This window comes from Mirounga leonina, unplaced genomic scaffold (assembly GCF_011800145.1).
Source record: "Mirounga leonina isolate KUSES-001 unplaced genomic scaffold, KU_Mleo_1.0 Mir_92, whole genome shotgun sequence".
Taxonomy (NCBI): Eukaryota; Metazoa; Chordata; class Mammalia; order Carnivora; family Phocidae; genus Mirounga; species Mirounga leonina.
In genome coordinates this window covers 3,774,307-3,796,198 of record NW_023270852.1, presented here as the reverse complement: position 1 = coordinate 3,796,198, position 21,892 = coordinate 3,774,307, and the positions used below count along the sequence as shown (strand labels likewise).

The 21,892-nt window shown below is 42.7% G+C and overlaps 1 long non-coding RNA gene across 2 annotated transcripts; it reads left to right on the top strand.

The window, feature by feature from the left end:
* The first annotated feature begins 3,717 nt into the window (after positions 1-3,717).
* On the top strand, positions 3,718-11,583 carry LOC118004183. 2 transcript variants are annotated; one of them, XR_004677504.1, is made up of 4 exons: positions 3,718-3,861; positions 7,286-7,407; positions 7,527-7,678; positions 11,277-11,583. It is a non-coding gene; the product is annotated as an uncharacterized LOC118004183 (long non-coding RNA). The 2 variants fall into 2 exon arrangements; XR_004677503.1 differs by having other exon boundaries at positions 7,527-8,007.
* The last annotated feature ends 10,309 nt before the right edge of the window (positions 11,584-21,892 follow it).

Sequence of the window (21,892 nt, the reverse complement as noted above, 5' to 3'; positions counted from 1 at the left end):
AATGCAATTCTCAGTTTTCTACCCCCTATAATGCAGAGAGCATAGAAAGGGGAGGAGGAGAATGGTACTGAGTATCAGCAGCCATCCTGGCACATTTATTTATTTTATTATTAAATATTTTATTTAGGAAAACATGAAAAGCTCATATTCATTCTCTCTCTCTGTAGTGATTATATATTTTATATACTTATAGAACAATTATATAATATATAGAATAATTATATATAATATATAAATACATACGTATATATGCCCATGAAATTCCCATGCTATGTAACTGTGCACACCCCCCAAAATATATTGTATTAAAATTCTAGAAACAATTATGTTCAAACAGGTTTATGTACAGATAATTTAATGAAGAGATTGTTTATGGAAGTGTGATTGAACATTTAGGGAAGTTCACATAAATAGAGGTATTCCAGACTAGCAACAATGGGAAGCCATTACCATCCCAGTCTGAAAGGGACAAAGGGAGTGTGGAAGTTTTTAAGGACATCCACAGATTTTTTTGCTACTTCTCTCTTGAAGAAATAGGATTTAATTCCCTTCCACTTGAGTGTGGGCTGGACTTAGTGACCCCCTTCAAATGAACAGAATGTGGCAGAAGTGAGAGTGTATGACTTACAACTAAAAGGCATGTGGCTTCCTCCCTGTTCTCTCTCTGGATCGCTTGTTCTGGGGGACACCAGCTGCCATTTTGTAAGACATTCAAGCAACCCTTTGGAGAGGCCCACAGGGTCAGGACCCAAGGCCTCCTGCCAACAACCACATGTGAGAACTTGGAATCAGGTCCTCCAGCCCCAGTTAAGCCTTTGGATGAGTGCAGCCCAGCCAGCATCTTGGCTGTAACCTCAAGTGAGACTCTGAGCTAGAACTACCCAGCGGAGCTACTCCTAGACTTCTGACCATCACACATTATGAGACATAATAGTGTTTGTTGTGAAATTTGGGGGCAATTTGTTATACTGTAATAGAGAACTATGCATGGAGAAAAATAATGTCCTTAGAGAAGATTTGAATGGTGGCAGAGGGCTCCTGAGCAGAAACTGTAGCCATAGAGGATATGGCCGTTGTCACAGCCACTGGGCCCAGGCTCAGGGGAGAGGCAGAAGAAAGCCCTCTGTCCTCTCTCCTCCTGCCCTTCAAACTTCTGCCAGTGCAGATGTTGACCAAGCCCAACAGAAGCTAGAGGGCAGTTTGTAAAGATTAGCCACAGGGCACAGAGCAGGGCTGAGCTGGTCAGGGGATGAATCTTATGGTGTCAATAAAGAATGATCAAGACCTGTTTAGACCAAGCTTACTCATGAACAGTATTTCGATCAGGTCGGAGAAGGACAACCACTAGGGAATACAGGACATAAGGGGTATATCTATGGGTTGGACCTTATGCAATCGTGGGAGCTGGTTACACAAATTCTTTATGGCTGTTGTGTTTGTGTCTCAGGCTGGAGCCTGAGCAAAGCAGGCAGTGAGGAAAGAAAGATGGAGGTTAAGTGGGGGCAGCAAGAACTAAAGCCTACAAAGATGGACTGGAATCGACATCAGTCTCTCACTGCCCCCAAGTCTCCAATTTTAGTGATGGAGCGATCTGCGGGAGAAATTGGTCCCCTTCCGGTGGAGCCGAAATGTATCCAGGTCAGGGGTCAGTGAAACTGAAGGTCCTGGCCTGCCAGCAGCTGGAGTTGCTGTGCACCAGGCTGCTGTCCCATCCCAATCAGGTGAGCCAGTGGAGCAGTGACAAACTCTGAGTGGCATCGATGCCTCGTGCCCTGCACTGACCTGTGAGCATGATGAGAATAGGGCTCGGGCTTCACTTCTGCCTTCCCAGTCTCATACCATTGTCTCTTGTGGCCCGTTTAACCCAGAACTTCGCAGAGAAGGGAATTCTGGAAACAGCACCAGCTACACTAAGTCGATACAACACAAATCTGCCACAAAGTTGCAAAAGGGCGAAAATATAATAACAGCAAAACGAAGTACTAGGAGACCTGTCTACCCCAGCTAAATCGGGTGTACTCCAGGGAAGCAAGGATAGTTTCATGTTAGAAAAATCTAATAAGACATTAACAGCAGTTCAGCAATCTCAGTGAGAAAAACCACATAATCATCTCAATAGGTGACAAAAAGATGCTCAGATAAAATTCAACATCCATGACTGATTTTTAAAAATGCCCATAGAAATCTAGGAAAAAGAAGAAACTCCCTTTAACATACATCGGATATTGACAGCCTGTCCCATTCCTAATGTTGACCAGAAACATTTCCATTAAAACCAGGAAGAGGCAGAGATGCTGCGTGTCTGCATTGTTATATAGTAGCACTGTTCTAGAAATTCTATCTGATGCAATGAGACATCAGGCAGAAATAAAAGGTAGAATTATTGGAAAGGAAGAGTCAAAATTACTGTTATTTGCAGACAATATGATGATACATCTTTAAAAAGAACTGCAGGAGGATCAGCAGGAAGCTCTTAACATTAATTCAGAACAAGTCAAATGGTGGCATACAAGAAAAATGGACAAAATCCAGTAGCTTTCTTCTGTGCCAGCAATACCACTCAGATAATATAATGAACAGAATTCAATCATAAGAGAAACTAGAACACATTGAATACCTCATGACATTGGCATTTTTGAAAAATACAGATCATTGATTTTGTTGAATGTCTCTTAATTTGGGCTTGTCTGATGTCTCCCCATAATTAGATTCAGGTTATGCATTTTTGGCAGGAAGATCTCAGAAGTGATGTTGCGTCCTTCTCTGTGCATCCTGTTATGAGGAACATGATGTCAGCTTGTCCCATTATTGATGATACTAACTTTGATCTTGGTTAACATGGTATCTGCAAGGTTTCACTTCTGTGAAGTTATTATTTTTCCCTTTGTAGTTATTAAGCACCTTGTGGGAATTGATTTTGAGACCATGTAAATATCCTTTTTCTCATTAAACTTTCATTCATTGTCAACTATTTTCTATGACAATGCTGGCAAGGATGTGGTGAGATGTATATGTATACACAGTGCTGGTACGAGGATAAATAGGTCACATTCTCTGAAGAGCACTTGAGTATGCTTAGGAGGATTAAAAGGTGTCATAGTCTTTGGCACGCCTGGGTGCCTCAGTCAGTTAAGCATCTCCCCTCGGCTCAGGTCATGATCCCGGGGTCCTGGGATCCAATTCTGCATTGGGCTCCTTGCTCAGCGGGGAGCCTGCTTCTCCCTCTCCCTCTGCCTCATCCCCTGCTCATGCTCTCTCTCTCTCTCTGATTAAAAAAATAAATAAAATGTCATAGTCCTTGAGCTCATAATCCAACTTCTAGGGAATCTATTCTGGGAAGGATGAGTATCTGAAATGTGGCCGAAGAAGGACTGTTTTCATTTCAGAAATATTTATAATATGGACAATTTGCTAACATGATAAATGGTCAACAATAGGCAAGTGGATAAAGAAGTTATGATAGTTCTATATAAAGAAATAATATACAATCGATTGCAGTATTCTTAAAGATTAATGGAAAAAAATAGTCACTGAACACTGTTGTTTGAAGATAGGGGTTTTGATCTGCACACGCACCATGTGCTTATAGGGTAGTAGTTTTTCGTAAATATCTTTTTAAAAATTTTAATAGTATCTGTTTCCAAATGCAGGTAATTTTCAGTTTCTTTTCTATTTTGCTGTATTTCCTCAGTGTACTGAATGCAACATCTTTGCACTCTTTTTATAATTGAAAAAAATCTTAATAAAAAGCTGTAGGTACAAATTAACTTTCTGCACATTTTCCTTGTACCCATTTGCCTTCAGTGTGTTACCTCCCCTGGAGTCAACAACAAAGAGTCAATGGAGCAGCTGACAAAGCAGGTAAAATCAGTTTGCTGTGTTTGGTTGCTGTTAAACTACGACGTGTAATGCTGTATGAGCATATCCATCTGTCAGACCATTTTCTTTATTAATCTCACACATTTAATCAGCAATTCACCCAATAGTTTGGCAATATTTTATAACGGACAATGTACTTTTGTATGCATTATCTCATTTATTAGATGCTAAGCTTATTTAGGTCATTTTAATCCAACTGTGAAGAAAACCTTAAAAATTTCATTGAAAACTCAAGTCACTTAGCCTCTATAGAACTCTCTTCCCTTGCTCTAAGCACCCTGCGGTAGGAAGGGTGTGGGCCTGAGACAACACAGACCAGGTCTGAGTTGTCTTTCTGCTCCTTATCAACCGTGTGACCCTTGTCCAGTCACTTCGTCTCTCTGTGCTTCATTTTTCTGGTCTTTGAAACAAAGGGCTCCTAAGGTTCCATTTTAGGTGTGTTAGTCTGTGATTCTGATAGGATGTGTCAGTTCCCTCCATGTCCAATTTGCTTGGTTCCTGTGGGTCACTGCAATGTCAACAAACATCAGTGTGTCTGCAAACATCACCCCACAGATGCACCTTAACGACTTCACCCTGGAAGGGGACTGTGCTCTATTCTGCCCTGACAATCCTAAGCACCAGGCAAAACTGCATTGTCACTTCATTTCTCCAGAAACTTGGGACCTCTCCCTAGCACGGCCCGGTTCTTCAGCCCCTTGGAAGACTGGGGGCCACACTGCAGTAAACGGAAATTATAAATAATTGTACAGCTATTAGGCATTAAGCAGGAGGGCAAAGCACAGTCTTCCAAGCTCAGTAAACAATGTCTCAAATAAACATTTCCCAGTGAGTTGGGAGAAATAGTTGGTGAGGGGAGTTCATGCCCCCAATTCCTCTCAAGGAGACCATGCCTTGAGCAACTGTTTACAAGAATATGCTTTTCAATTGACCCTCACACTAAACCCCGTTCCACCCAAGAAGACCTATCGCACTTTTAATAAAGTGAGCTCCTTATAGAACACAGTTTGATTAATTCTCGAGTTGCCTCATCTGAGGTCTGCTTTGGAAAAGGCTTGCTAACCTTGCCAAGTTTTTTAAAGCCTCCAGTAGTCTTTGTCAGAACAGGATTTGGGAATAGAATATATTTATTTAGGACCAAGCGCAGTGTGGTTGAAGCCAATTATATCAATTAGCCCACAACCATCTTGTGAGCCATCTTATCTTCATTTTGTCAACTGAGAAAAATGTCTCAGATTAAATGAGTTCCCCTAGGTCACACAACCAGGCAGATCTGCCCGACAGAATCTATGATCTTTCTGCTGCACTGTGGCTATCCACATCTGAGGAATTCTGGGTAAGTTTCAATCCGCCTTCATTCTGTTGCTATAGGGCCATTTATTCATTCAACAAACATTTATCAAGTGTCCCCTATATATCAATATCTTTGTCCATTCTGGCTGCTGTAACAAAATACCACACACTTACTGGCTTATATACAACAGACATTTATTTCTCACAGTTCTGGAGGCTAGAAGTTCGAGATCAGGGTATGGGCATAGTCGGGTCCTGGGGAGGCCACTCTTCTAGGCTGCAGACTGCCAAGTTCTCAAGGTATCCTCACCTGGCAAAGAACCAAGCAGAGGAAGCCTGTTCCCTTATGATCTTATAAGGGCATTGATCCCATTGTGGGAGCTCTACCCTCATGACCTCATCTAATGCTCCCAAAGGCCTCTCCTAATAACATCATAGCAGTGGGGACTGAGGGAGGTAGAGTTTCGACATGTGAATTTGGGGGGCACAGACCTTCAGTCCACAGCAGCCGGGAACCATACTAGGCCCTGGGAATTCATTTTTGAACAAAATAGAAAAAGTTGCCCCCTCTGTTGGAGTTTACCTGCCATGAGGAAGACACATGGTGAACAGAATGAACAAGTAAAGTGCCTAGTGTGTGAGGGGTATTGTGTGTTATGGACCGTGGTGGCGTCAGTGGACAAAGAAGATGGGTTGGGACATGGTTGATTCTGAGATGACTGTTAAACATCCAAGGGGAGGATGAGCTGGAAGACATTTGGAAATACGGTCTGGAGTTCAAGGGAGAGGTGAATGAAGACAGTTCCCTATGAAAAAGAGTCCGAGGAGAAATCCTAGGATTTTTTTCTATTTGTAGTTTAATAACTCCCAGTCAGCCAATCTGAGCAAGTGCAAAGGCCTGGAGGTAAGAGAAACACTGGGCGTTCGAAGAAATAAAAGGCACTTGGTGCTGCTGGAAAGTGGGATGTTAGGAAAATGGGAAAGAAAGAGGGGAGAGGTGACCAGAGAAAGGATTCAGAGGATCATGAAGTGCTTGGCTTTGCTGTGAGGAGAAGAGGACCGTGAAAGGGAGAAAGGAGGGAAGGTGAGGACTCTGGCTGCAGTGAAGGGTGAGACTGGAGGCAGGGGTTCCCCAAAACCTGCTGCAGGAGCCCGGGTGAGAGAGATCGGCAGCCTTAGGCAAGGTGGAGGCACAGGATGGAGACAAGTGAGGGGTCCACTCAGGCTTGGTCACAGAATGACAGGGCTTGGTGATGGATCGGAAATGAAGACTGCACAAGAGTGCGAAGGGGGTGCGTGACAGTGCACTCACCAATGTGGAGGTTCAGGAAGGGAAGCCGATTTGGAAAGACCAAAGGTAAGTTTAATGTTATATATATATATCATGTTAGAGGTGACTGGAAAATCCAGGTAAACAGTTGAGTGTGTAGATTGGGAACTCATGGGCAAAATCTGAAGTACACATATTCAGCGGTGGTGGGGGGACACACACACACACCCCAGAATGGATGGGGGGTCACCCAGGGCTAGTAAAGAGCAAGTTGAGGGAAGAGGACAGAACCCCATCAAACCCTACATTCTCCATAGGCACTCTCTCAATGTATCCTCTTAACAACCCAGTGAGTTCAGTTTTATCTTTTGTCAAGTCTGCTTACATGTGAATTACACATCTGTTACATGAGGGGCACCTCCTGCATGAAAGCATGTAGAGAAAGTTTGAATACCATCATACAGTCTTTCTTCAATGCTAGAATTATGTAATATCCTATACAGGTGAAAATGAGAAACTCCCCCCCCCTTTTTTTTTTTTTACAATTTTTGAGGCAAGGATATTGGGGCTGATACTACAGTTTAGATTGAGAGGAAATTTATCGATATGGTAAAAGTCAAGTTAGAGAACCCCAGAAATCGGATAGGACATGGAGGTTTTGATACGTGAAAATGGGCTTTTGGTCAATTAAGGTGAAAAGAGTAAGAAAATTTCCTCATGTTCCTTCAGGAATAGTAGTAATCAGTCAGGAGACATGGTGGTTAGACAAAGAATCATCCCACAAGGGGAAATATCACAAAATGCATAGTATTTTGTTATTATTTTTAAGTTCCCTTCTTATAGGAGTTCATGGCAGGAGAGGGAAAATATTTCTATAGAATCTCAAGAAAGCCTTTCCATGTGAGCTGATCCCAAATACATAAGACAGAATAGAGGCTTTTGAAATGAACCTTTAAAAATAATGGGTAAGTGTGGTTTTTTTTTTTTCTCTCTCTCTCTCTCAAAAAATTGTTACACGGTGTGATTTTAAAACATCTTAAATCCCCAAACAGAAGCCAACTAAAATGCAATAATTTCATTGTAGGATGCCCTGAAAATAATATTTAACCCAGTGACTGCTCATCAAAGTGAGAACAATGATATGCTGGAATGGCACCTGGAGCGCGTTCCATGGTCCACACAGCTGGCTACCACAGAGCGTCTCGGGAGCAAGCTCCGGGCTTTCAGTGCCTTTGTGTAAGTGTTCACGTTCAGCTTAGCCATGAGATATGGCTCCTACATTTTTACACAGTAGAAAAGAAAGCCATTTTCCAAGTTTGTTTCCACAGCAACAACATTCCATATTGTCTTCTTCTGTATCTAAACATGATTAAGCTTCAACCACAGGGAGTGGAATAAAATCCTTGCAAAATAACCAGTTGAGACCGACTGTGAGGGTGAAATCTCCAGTGGTCATATTCATTCAACAAGCAGTGATTACCAGCCTACCCTAGGAACTGTGCAAGGCCCTGGAGATGTGGGGTTGGAGAAGACCCAAGGCCTGCCCTCTGGATCGTCCGAGACTGGTGAGCTAGATGGCCAGGCAAAAGGGTGGACACAATGCACACATAGTATCACATGTCCTGTAACAGAGGCACAGTTGGAGTATTAGGAGGGAACCACCAACAGCCCAAGGAATTCACGGGCATCTTACCTAGATACTGAATAACTGATGAACTTTCCCCGGAAGAGTGAGAGAGGAGAGAGAGAGAGAGAACAGTTAAGGCAAAGGGAAATGTATGTGAAAAGCACGCAGATAGTAGGAGAGCGATGTCACAGAGAAAGGCAGTTTGGGTTGGCAGGAAGAGAAGCAGAGTGGAGAAAATGGGGAGCTGGATATGAGACTGGGATAGCAGCAGGGGTTGTCTGGGAAGGACCCTATGTGCCTTACTAAAGTGTGATGTAGATGATGAGGACCCACGGAACCCACTAAAGCAGAGGTGTGACCATATGTCTGCTAGGAGAATAGTCACGTGAGCTGCAGAATAATCAATGGGGATATTTGGAAGAGCTGGGGGGAGGGGGGTGGAGGTAGAGAGATGCAGCTAAGATCTCCTAGTTTGTATGAAGACTTGGGAATTTACCAAGATGTAAAAATATCTGTGTAGGCTTTGGCTCCTAATAGATCACTCAGTAAAGGTTAGTCCGCTTTCTTTGTGACCTCTTCTCCCTTCCCCTCCCAATCCTGTTTAACCCCAGAGTGGGCAGATGAGCTGGAGTTAATCCTTCCCTGGGGTTTTGCAGAGAAGAAATTTAGGCATGACAAGAAAGATCACTAGCCCAAGATTCTACCAGTGGGGAGTGGCAGGACTGGAATTTGGAGCTAGGGCTCCGACTCTAGAGGTTGGGTGTGTAATTACCACACTGTGCCACCTCTAACTGTGTGGGAAGTTTGCTATCAGAATGAAATGAGAGAATTAATGTCTCTGGCTGAGATGATGATAGTGTTAACCCTTTGATTGATTCCTTACTCCTCTCCCAGTATCTGTCGTCCTGATCTGTGACCACAACCTGGTCACTTCCCATTTTTCAGAGGCTCACATCGGCTCTTGCGTTCTGTACTTACCCTCACCCCAAGGCTAGAATCACTCCCTACAGTCTTTAGATTTTCTAATCCCAGACTAAGCACACACTCTCCCAGCCCTTTTCATGAAATACACCTCCTATTGGCCCTTTGTGAAATATCTGAACCTCTTTATACAGCCCCCGGTACTCTCTCCCCACCAAGTAAGTACCAAAAGTGGGAAGCCACAAAGTTCCTCTTGACCAGAGATCTTGCTTGTTACAGCGACATCAGGTCATTGTTGCTAAGAGGCCACTCTATCTAAAACGATCCCACCCTGAGTTCTGAGCCACTTGGCCCAGGAGGGTCCAGTCGAGTGGCTGGCCAGTGGCCGACTCACTTCTCTTTCTCTCTCTTGCTTGAACTGAAACGAGCTGGACCAAACAGGGAACAGCTGAGGGACTATGCAGTCCCTACCCTTAGATCCTGCCTTTCATTTACACTGGCCTTTTGGCTACACTCTCTGCCCTTGGGACCCAAGAGATATCCCCTGTCTGCTTCTAATACGCTCTCTCCTGGGTATGAATTTTATGTGTGCTCAATTGTAAACCCCATCAGAGCCAGACTTTTAAAAAATGTTAAGGGGAGTGATCCAATCCATACTGAGACTCAGCACTGAAAGTATCTTTCTTTGTTCATAGCTTGTAATGATGTAAAACAGGCTCTTCCCGTTGCCTCCTGGTTTTGTTTTTGTTTTTGTTTTAAACCTCCAGATAGTTCATAACAAAGATCTCTACAGAATCTTCTCCCACTTCTAGTAGCCTTAAAATATTTGACCAGCCTCAGTCTGACCATATTGCTACATATGAGAACTCGTTTTTTTGGTAATGGCTAATTTTATGAGTGCTACGAAGAATGGTACTGGAGAACATGCATGTGGGGTAGGGGGCCACCAATAAATTTCAGGAGTCAGATACCGCATCTGTTTATAATTGTCGTAAGGTTGCGTGTGCACGTGAACCCCCCCCACACACACATGCATAGCAGGATTTCACAGCACAAAAGGCAATACCTGACTTTTGAAAATCTGTCCTTTTTGATTTTGACAGTGAGCTCTGCCAGGTGGTCAACTTGAATGACCATTAATCAGTGCGATGGGGTGTCAAAGGAGTCAAGAATCATTAGGAAAGAATTGTCCCTGAAAGGTTTTGCAATTTTCTGAATTTATTTTTATCTAAAGAGACTCATGAGACTCCACAGTGGCATATGTGTCCTATTTACTCCATCAGAACCAGGGTGGTCTAGCCCAGATGCACCAATGAGGGAAGAGCTCAGTAGGACTGGAGGCAGCCACATTCTCAGGGGTCGGGGCTGATTACAGCAAATGGTTGGCACAAAGACATCATCTCATCCAAGGGGGGTGCAAGAAGTAGGGGTACCCGAGCAAGGTGGAGGCCTGGAAAATTGCCAGGTCTCTGGCGATTGGCACCACCAGTGGGGGGCGAGCAATTCTGTCTGGGGCAGGTTGGCCGGGTGCTAAAAAGGTGCAAGGCTTGGCAGTGAGATGGGTCTGTATCCTCAACAAGGGACCGCTTTCTATAAAAAGAAAAATACTCAGATTTAAAGGGACATAGCTAGCCACCCTCGGATATGTGAACGTTGCTATTAAACTGTAAAGCTGTCATAAAGGGAAGCATGAAGATTAATAGATAATATTCTTTAGCACTTTAATTTTGTAGAATTCAAAATATAGGAAAATGAATTTCCTGGCTTCTTGCCAAAGCAGATATAAATAAGTAGCTATCGAGGTTCTCATTTCCTGAGAATTTTAATAAAGAGAAATATTTATGGTTTGAAATTACCTCCAAAATTATGCAGCAAAGAATAGATAGTTTATGACTTTGGAGAACAAAAAGAAACTTGCAAATACTTGATGTTGGCAGATCAATTAAGTGGTAATACATGCTACATTATAATTTTAATCACCATGAAATTAAAATATGGTAATGAGTGTTAACATGAGTTTATCCTTTCAAACTATGATTTAATTTATGGAACTTTTCTGACTACTTCCTTATTTCCATGGTTATTTTTCTTATTCTGTGTGCTACTTTGATTTTACACTTTCCAATGCATATTATTCAGGACGGCCACCAATTAAATGAGTTCTTTATCCCTTATCAATTAAGGATCTTGTAGGCTATTCTTGCTCATTTTAATCTAGTTCTTTCCGCCTCCCTGCATAAAATATATGGAAAATGAAAGTAACTCTTTTTTTTTTTTTTTCTTTAGGTCTCTCTCTGGTTTTCAAATTGTTTCTTTTTTCCCGTGATACAAAGACAACCCGCGCGTCAGCTTGTCCTCTTCAAGGGCAGCCTTCCTCTAACAGATTTGGGGCAAAGGGAAGAGTTTGTTCTTGGCATCCGTGTGGCAGCTCTGGGGGCCTGGTGCACACCTCCTGCCTCTCCTGTCTCTACTCTAGCTCTGGGTGCCCTCCCTCTCTCTTGGGGTGCTGCCAGCCCACACTGGCCCCAATGGATGGGTCACATTGCAAAGACAGTGTTTCCCTTTAGTGCTCAAATCTCTAGCTCCCAACCCCTCATTTTCAAAGCTCCCTGCTGGGATGTCCAAAAGTTATCTCAATAAAGGAGAAGAAAATGTTGAATAGTACACCAAAAGTGACTCAGATGGTCTATGGGAAAAGAACAACTAAAAATGGTAAACCCTTCGCAGAGGATCCCACTGTGTCTCCCGAAGGTACCAGCTTACAACTTTTGTCTTGAGATCAGCACTCCTCTCTGTCCTTCCATCTGGACCCCTCTTCTGGTTTGTTCACCCAAAACCTCATGCAGGGATGGGATTGGTTTGGGGGTGGGGTGCCGAAGCAAGGCAGTCTTAGGTAAGGTGCTTGTGCTAAAACCAACGCAATTTCCTGTCCCCTCGTTAAACACCTCTCAGACTGGTTACACTTTCCGGTGCCTGTGATAAGCCGTGCTCAGATCAAGCAAGCATAGCTTAGTTGCCCACTCAGAGGAAACACCAATTCTTGCAAGGTGAGGCTGTGAATCACCTACACAGTTATCCAGACTAAGGGTGTGCTCATCAAAACTCACTTCAAAGTCCTAACCTTGCTGTATTCACCAATCTAAAGCGATCATGCCATAAACTCTACCCAATCCTACCTTCTTCCTTGTCTCGCAAGATTTGCCTTTGCCTTCCCTGTCCAGGCTCTTGTTCCGGGCTTCCATGGCTCCCCATCAGCATCCCAGTTTACCTGTCCAGCCTCGTCTCCCTCACTCCCAACACTGCCCGTTCAGAACCCTGAAGAAGTTGTCACCAACCCCAGTGCACACCTACAGACCAAGATGTTTCACGTTTCCATGCCTTTGGTCACTGTCCTCGCTATTTTAAGTCCTCTCCTCCTCTTCCCCTTGTCGCCTTGGATAAATTCTCTTCAGCTTTGATGGGTCTGAGGCCTCTTTGGGGGAAGCCTACCCTGAACCTTGGGCCACACGAGGTGCCCATCATTCTCTTTTGTCAGAGCCCCTGTGCCCTCCCAACATCGCCGTGGAACGGTCCATCTATACATCCTGCCCTCTCAGCAGAACCCCATGAGAACAGAAACTGTCTTGCTGAGCTCAGGGTGCCCCAGGCCCCCCAGTTCTAGTTCCTCTGGAATGCATGGCTGGGAGGTGTTGAACGGAACTGGCCTGCGCTGGTTTTGCCATCATAGCCGTGGGGAATATTTTTCTTGGTGTATTGTTTGTCTTTCATTTGGGTTGTGTGAGTTTTTGACATAGAGCAATTTTTAATTTTTATGGAGTTAAATCTATTGATCTCTGTGTGATTTCTTCTATTGATTTTGAGCTTAAAAAGTGACGAACTGATTTTTAAGCGACTCCTCCTGACTTGGCTGAGAAATTCTGCAACCTCATCCTCCTCATGGGGAATAGGAAAACTGTATGAAGCAGAGGAGAAAAGGAGATGTCTTCCCCATCTATTCTCAGAAATCCAGGGCTCTTTTCTTTTTCTTCTCAGTGAGGGATGGTGCACGGGTTAAAGGCACAAGCTATATTTTGTATCTTGGCTTTTATAATTTTCATCAATACATGAAGACAGCTGTCTTCAGGCTAAGCAATTCCATTTGTCTTTAGGCCACAAAAGGCAGCCTATTCCTAAGTGCTTTCAAGTGACAGAAAAACAACATTTGCTGTTTTACTCTTTTCTCACCTTATTTTCTAAATAAGTATGAATACACCACAGCAATTTACTCAGCAGGCTGTGCTTGCCTAGCTTCATGCTTGGCTCTTGGATGTTCTCCATCTAGAATGTTGGCTCATTGTCCCGGGATCAGCTCAAATGTTATAGCTTTGATAAGCCCCTTCTCTGAGGAGCTCCTTCTCCTTCTAAACTCATTTCCCCCTTTAGATATGTGCTCGTATACAACACGACTGAAATGTAAGCAACACAAGGGCACAACTGATGTCTCGTGCATTCCTTTATGCATTTCCTGCTTACACATCAGCAAAACATAGCAGATTCTCTGCAAAGCACAGGAGAGAGGCGTGAACAAGACAAGCCCTGTCTCTGTCCTCATGGAACTTGTGTTATAGAAGGGGAGAGAGCTAGCCATTAAACAACTAGTTCCACATTTGATTACAAGCTTAGAAAGTGCTACAAAGGCAAAGTGTAGGAGGGTAAGTGAACAGAGGAGTGAGCGAAGGGGAGGTCAAGGAAAGCTTGTCTGGGACGTTTTATATAACAGTTAGTTAGGGTTAGTTAGTTTCAAGAGTAGAATTTAGTGGTTCATCACTTATATATAACACCTGGTACTCATAGCAACAAGTGCCTCCTTAATCCCCATCACCCATTTAACCTATCCCCCCACCCACCTCCCCTCCGACAACCCTCAGTTTGTTCTCCATAGTGAAGAGTCTCTCTTATGGTTTACGTCTCTCTCTCTCTTTTCCCCGCTATGTTCATCTGTTTTGTTTCTTAAATTCCCCATATGAGTGAAATCATATGTCATTTGTCTTTCTCTGACTGACTTATTTTGCTTAGCATAATATACTCTAGCTCCATCCACATGGTTGCAAATGGCAAGATTTCATTCCTTTTTGATAGCTGAGTGATATTCCATTGTGTGTGTGTATACACAACATCTTCTTTATCCATTCATCTATTGATGGACGCCTGGGCTCTTTCCGTAGTTTGGCTATTGTTGATAATGCTGCTATAAACTCTGGAAAACAGTATAGAAGTTCCTCAAAAGTTAAAAATAGAACTACCCTATGACCCAGTAATTGTACTACCAGGTATTTACCCAAAGGATACAACAATACCGATTTGATGGTAAGTGATATTTTAAGTTGACATCTGAAGATTGGTAGACGTTAGCTAGGTAATGCAGAGAGGAGGGAGGGCAGAGCATGCCGGGGAAGGGCATAGCATATGCAAAGTTTCTTAAGCAAATTCTACCGCATGGTGGGCTAAAGTCACCACTTGCATCAGATGGTACCCAAAACACATGTATTATGTAAGGAAAATGGCAACATATAGTAAATGAAACAATATAATTGTGTACATTAATTCTTTCCAATGTTCTAACATGTTCAACTCTTTCCAATGTTCTAACATGTTCAACTCTTCAAAGTGGAAGCATCAAAAGTAAAATTAAGGGGTGCCTGGGTGGCTCAGTTGGTTAAGCATATGCCTTTGGCTCAGATCATGATCTCAGGGTCCTTGGATTGAGTCCCACATCGGGCTCCTTGCTTAGCGGGGAGAGCCTGCTTCTCCGTCTGCCTGCCACTCCCCCTGCTTGTGCTCTCTCTCCCTGGCAAATAAATAAATAAATAAAATCTTTAAAAAAAAAAGTAAAATTAAGAACTGTCAATTTACTGGAGAGACAGAATATGATAGTGGTTAAGAACATGACTCTGTAGTCTGATAGGATTAAACCTCAGTTCTATTATTTATAGTAGCTGTGCAACCTGGGGCAAGTTACTTAACTTCTCTGTGCCTTTCTTCATCTGCAAAATAGGATAATGATGATGGTGGTAATGATGATAATAATAATAATAATGGTACCTACCTCATAGGGTAGCTATAGGAATTAAATGAGATAAAACTCGAGAGGATCTGAGAACAGGCAATAAAGATCAGCTCTCCTCGTTTAGTGAAACCAACACATCATTTGAAAGTCTTCTCAATATCACCACCTAAATAAATATTTATTTGAGTTTGAATTAACAGTACTAACAGTTTTCAAGAAAAGGGAAAGTATAATTTTTCTTTTTTTGCCTCTGCCTAAGGAATTTCCCTGGTGAGTATGTCTATATATAGCATCGATTGGTGAAAAGTAGAGCAAAGAACAAAATTTCCAAGTGATAAGATTATATTTCAGTCTCAGTCATAATTACACACCTTCATAGCCGCTCTCATGAATTGCAAGCCTCATTTCTTGTCTGTTTTTACTTTTAAATACCTGCAGGTTTCGGAATCCTATTGGCAATCTTCTGCAACTTTTCAAACTGGGGCAGCTGAATTAGATCCTGCCTTTGCTCTTTTCCATCAGCAATTTGCTTAAGTTTTGAAAAACATCATTAAAACAAAGGATGCAGTGAGTATGCCCAAACATCGAGCTTTTGTTTGTTTCTGAGACAGAATCGTGAGGAGGGAAGTGACTTGCAAATGATTAATAGACTTGGTATTTAGACTTTCCAGCCTTGATTTCCAGCCTTGGAGCTTGCATTTAATTTTAAGAAAAACCAGCCTGTTGCTAGAGCTTCATTTCACACCTTGCATTTCTGCATCAGATTGACAAGCCCACTGGCCTTCCATTTTGCCCAGCAGAGCTAGACAGGAGGCAAAATTTAAAAAGGAGCATTTGAAGGGCAACTGGACTAGAACAGAAGAATAATCATTAGTTAATTTTTTCTCACCTCATCTTGAACAATGACAGGCAGTTGTTCTTTTCACCCCCTACCCTCTTGGTAAGCCTTTTCCAGGATGTGTGTTGTGCAGGTGGCCAAGGCGGCCTGAGTCAGTGTGGGGCCAGAACAGGAAGTCTGCTAAGATCGTGAACTCACTGCTGTTTAGCTTCTGATTTGGAGATACATCAGTTTATTGACTTTTTTTTTTCTAACAGCTTTATTTATTGAGATAGAATTCACATACGCTGTATTTCACCCATTTGAAGTGTACAACTCAATGGTTTTGTCTCTTGACAAGAGTTGCGCAACCATCACTCCCCCCCCACAATATCCTCATCTTCTTATCCTTACTTTCTGTGTCTACAGATTTGCCTTTTCTAGACATTTCATATAATTGGAATTTTATAGTATGTGGCTTTTGGTGACCGGTTCTTTCACCTCGCATGATGTTTCATTTATCAGTACTTTAGTCTTTTTTATGGCTGAATAATATTCCATCTTGTGGCTGTACCACCTTTTGCTTATCCATTCATCCACTGATATGGACAGTTGGGTTGTTTCCACCTTTTGGCTGTTATGAATAGTGCTGGTACGAACAATCATGCACAAGTTTTTGTGTGGACATATGTTTTCCTTTCTCTTGAGTTTGTACCTAGGAATCAAATTTGCTGGGTCAAATTTTCTTGCTATTTTAACTCAAACACAAACCTTACACCACATTAAACTAAATGATAGCATTTTGTAAATAAATGAAGCACTTATAAATTTTAATTATAACTGTCTTCTAGAATATTTAATCCCCTAATTTATCCCGATAATGTTGACTCGGTTTCTAGTAGGTGCTTTGCGCTGTGCTGTGTATTGGCGATTCAAAGGGGACTAAGATAAGGCCCATAACTTTAGAAGGACTTATTGTTTATAGAAATAACTAATGTGTACTGGATCCTTACTTTGTGCCAAGCATGATCCTAAATGTTTTATTGGTATTAAATCCCTGACTACCACTGTTACCGTATGAGGTAGATACTATTACCCTCATTTTATAGAGAACTTAGGTAAGCTGCCCAAGGTCATGCAGGTGCTAAGTAGCAAAGCACAGTGGTCTTTATTAACTTGTCACTCTCCCAGGCTGCTTCTCTAACAACAATACCATTCAAGAGTTAAGTCTGAGTCATCTGAAGTTAGACATCCTGGGTTTGAATGCTGCCCTCCCCACTTACGACGTGACTTTGGGCAAAAGAATTGCACCTTTTAAACCTCAAATGCCTACTCTGTAAAAAGAAGCTAATCCAGTGACCTACTTCATAGAGTTGCTGTAAGCATTAAAAGAGATAAACATATACCAGGTGCTTGACATGTAATTATCATTCAATAAATATTAGCTGTTATTATTCATAATAAACTCTATAAGCAAAACATTACAAGGGCATATGATATATAAGGGCTGCCAAGTGTTGCAATTTGTCTTCGCAAGAAAGGAAAAAAATCAGGCTAAGCTGCAGAGGAGCTAAGCCTGTTTGCCTCCTTGTACCCCAATTCTATCCATCAATAGTAGCAACTAAAGTCTTAAAAGCTAGCTTCAGTTTATCTCTTCTCCTTCCATCTCTGTGCTGCTGGGGAGCCTAATGCAGGATAGCTATTTGTATTCTGTAAGTGTCTCTTGTCTCATCAAGAAAGGGGCCCATCCAGGCTTGTTTTTGGGTGGGTTTGGAACCCGACACCCAGGAAATGGGGGTAGCAGCAAAGGAATCAATCCAGGCATCTATGAAGGTGTCAGCCAGGCAAGATCCATTCCTCTGCAGGCACTTGCCAGGAAAGAAAAGGCCATACCATTATGCAAGGGAAGATCTCATAGAAATGTGTGATGCATTTAAACAGAAATGCATTCTATCCTCCGTAACTTGGGGGAGTTGCTGTTGCACTGGGATCGGGCTGACATGGGATTGGGGAGGCTCGGGGTGTGGTGTGACTTGTCACACTAAGTACACTTGTCTCCCACGGCAACGGGTTACTGGGCAGCAGGCGACAGCAGGGCTGGGAAAAGCATTCAGGGGAATGGTCAACAGGGAGCCCTTCTTTGCATATTTATCCGGCCCCATATTTGGCTGATGGCTTCAGAATGTTTTAAACAGTCATCAGCATTCCCTGCTGTTCTTGCGGACAGGATTGCTCCGGAGGAAAGAAGAATCAAGATTGGCTTCCTGATTCTTGTTACAGGAAAGTCAGACATCCAGGGAATCTGGCCATGGAGAAGGCAAAGTCCAGAATGTGTATGAATTTATGGATACACACATACAAATACACACCACACTGACTCTCCTGAGGGTCCTCACACTCACATAGTTGATGCTTAATAAATATTTACTCCCTCTCTCCTCACTGTCTTAGAGATCTATATGTATCATCACTACTTGCTTACACCTGTCTTTGCCCATCAGATTGGATTTTGTGGGGAACAGAGACTGTGTGTTCTTCTCTTAGTAGTCCCAAGACCTGGCAAGGAATCTGGACCTTGGTATGTGCCAAAAAAAAAAAAAAGAAAGAAAGAAAAGAAAATTTCTAACTAAATAGCATACTAAGGTTGTATATAACTTTTGGCTGGAATTCTATTTAATTAAATGATCACATCAAGGCTGTGTGGGCGGTTTTATTGTTCCTATTTCACCAGATGAGGAAACTGATGTTGAGAAAGGTTAAGCAACCTGCCCAAGGTCTTATGGTTGGTGGAGCTGGAACTGAATTTCAAGTTGAGCATCTGATGGGTGATTAAGACTCACATAAAAATCAATCAACCTATTATCACATTAAGACACTAACTAGGATGACTGAAAGAAAATGCTTGAAGCTTCCAGGAAATTCAATATCATCAAAGAGCTTACATTAATTGCCTTCAGACCCATGACACTGAGCTAAGTGCTATAAGAGATAATCCACGCAGGTGGCATGGCTCTCCAGTGGATTTTTTTTTTAATAAAACCTATACCTAGAATATAATTATATGTAAGAGGAAGATTAGCAACACCATGAACTTGAACCAATCTGAATGTGGACCAGATGGACGAGAGTTCCCTGAGAATAAGGACTGGGTCTTTCTCATCACTGTGGTCCCAGTGTCCTGCACAAACTGGGCACAAAGCTGGTACCCATTAAGTGCTGCAGAGATGGACCCCATTTTCAGTATGAAGGCTAGGTAACCATTGGATATGAAATACAAAATGTCCATCAGTAGGATCAGTGTCGAAGTGAATGTACCCCTTCTTGCTGGCCTCCCCACTTCTTTTTTTTTTTTAAAGATTTTATTTATTTATTTGACAGAGAGAGAGAGCGAGAGCAGGAGCACAAGCAGGGGGAGTGGGAGAGGGAGAAGCAGGCTTCCTGCCGAGCAGGGAGCCCGATGTGGGACTCGATCCCAGGACCCTGGGATCATGACCTGAGCCGAAGGCAGATGCTTAACGACTGAGCCACCCAGGCGCCCTGGCCTCCCCACTTCTGCATCAGGTCTCATCTGCAAGACTTACAGGGTGTTCACTTCACTGGGCTTGAAATGAAAGCCATGAAAATGTCATCTTCACTGGAATGTTCTCGACAGTAGCGTTGCAGCTCTGACCACAGGCATAGATGGGGCTACCTAAGGGCCAGAGGAGTGGAAGAGTAGTTCATCACAGCATTGAAACCATGTCTTCCCCTCCACCCTGGAAGCAGGCTAGGGGTGCCAAGAAATCACCAGAGAGGTGAGCAGAAGATAGGCTTGGAGGCTGTTTTAGCAGAGTCGGAGGTGGGGGCAACTTAGAGTCCAAGGAACAGCACTAGGAGGCTGATGATGAGCCCCCTGAACACAGAGCTGCCACTGGGCTAAGCACTTCTGCGTATGGGATTGGTGGTGGGTGCAAAGCAGGAATAGAGCATGCTCCAGAGGGGAGCCTGGGTCCCAGGCTGTGCAGAGGAGGACTGGTACAGAGGTGGGGAGGTGGGCTAGAAGGCACACACATTCTACAAGGTGTACCATGTGCTTGGAGGTGGGCCTGGCGGGGCGGTGGAGGGGGTGGGGAGAGGCGAGCTAGGGAATGTGGGAAAGTACTGTGGGAATAGAGGCAAGCGTAAGCTCCCGGATTTCACAATAGAGAGAGGAAGCCAATAGTAATTTTGGGTGTCAAGTGGGAAAAATAAAGACGGAATAAAGTATTACAATAATTTTTAAAAGGTGGATGAAGAAGGTTACTGAAAGCTAGTATGTGCCAATAGTTGAAGAGATTTGGGCTCAAATTCTAACTCTGTCACTTACAAGGTTGGTGACCTAGCATAATTCAATGAGCCCTATTTAAGCTTCTATAAAATGGGTACAATACCTCATGTTGCCTCATCTGTGACACGGGTAGAACACCTACCTCGCAAGGTTTTGTAAGCATTAAATGAGATACATGTAAAGTGCTTAGCACACGGCCTGGCATAGCAATCCTTACTGAGTATTAGTTGTTACAGCTAGGGCTCCTGCATTTCCCGCTTGCCAAGCACTGGGCCAAGGGCTTTTGTCTATGCTATTTAAGTTTTTAAGAAGATTTTATTTATTTATTTGAGAGAGAGTGTGAGCAGGGGGAGGGGCGGAGGGAGAGCGAGAATCTCAAGCAGACTCTGCGCTAAGCAGGGAGCCCAACGTGGGGCTCGATCTCACAACCCTGAGACCATGACCTGAGCTAAAACTAACAGACGCCTAACCAACTGAGCCACCCAGGTGCCCATATGCTATTTAATTTTTAGATACTTTCTGCTAATGAATTATTTTTATTCTGACTTAATAAATGATAAGATTAAATCTCAAAGTATTTAACTACCATGGGTAGTATATAGCAGATTTAGGACTCATCCCCCAGCATGTCCAGTTTTAGACACACTACTCCATTCACTCTCCTGCTGCTTTATTATTATAAATATATTAATACGTACCTATGGAAACTGCCTAGGATAGTGCTTGGATAATAACAATTGTAATAATAAGAATTATAAATATACTCTTATTTCATATATTATTAAACATTTATAATTATATCCATAGCAATCATTATGTATTTTTAATTCTACCTAGAACAATTATTATGTATTTGTAATAATTATTGTAATGGTTATTCTCTAAAGTAGGTACTTTTCATACATTTGCTCATTTAATCTTTATAATAATGCCATGAGTCAGGAACTATTAATATCTCCAGGTGACATAAAGTGGCTTGCCCAAGGTTACATATTTAGGGGCACCTGGGTGGCTCAGTCAGTTAAGCATCTGCCTTCAGCTCAGGTCATGATCCTGGGGTCCTGGGATTGAGCCCCGCCTGGGGCTCCTTGCTCAGTGGGGAGACTGCTTCTCCCTCTGCCTGCCGCTCCCCCTGCTTGTGCTCTCTCTCTCCATCAAATAAATAAGCAAAATCTTTTTTTAAAAAAGATTACATGTCTATTAAGTGGTAGAGTTGTGTTGTGAATGGGGGAGGGGAGACGCAGACACAGGGGGTGGGGCTTGACTCCAGATTCTGCTTATGTTATACTGGTGGGACTTGCATCACTGCAGTGCAGAAATTTTTCTCTCTTTCTCTGATTTTTCCTTTTTCTTATTTCTCACCCTTCTTTTTCTTCCCACTGGTGTCTCAAGAAAATTTCTCCCCGATTTCCATAAGCAGGTTACGAAGTCACCCAAACCTCCAAAAGGGAGCACAGATCTGAAAAAATAGCACTTAACCTTACTAATAAGCAAAGGAGTGCAAATTAAAAGTGAAAATGGCATGAAGGTAGTCAAAAAATTTTTAAATGAGGAAACCCAAGTCCACAGGGAAGCAGGTCCCATTTCCTGTGACAATGTTAAGTCGGTTCAGCCCTTTCGGCAGGAATTTGCATTAGATAGTGAAAGCCACAAAAGGGCAATTTCATTTAACAGTCATTTACTCATTTAACATACAGCAACACAGCAGCTTGGGAATTTACTATAACACCATG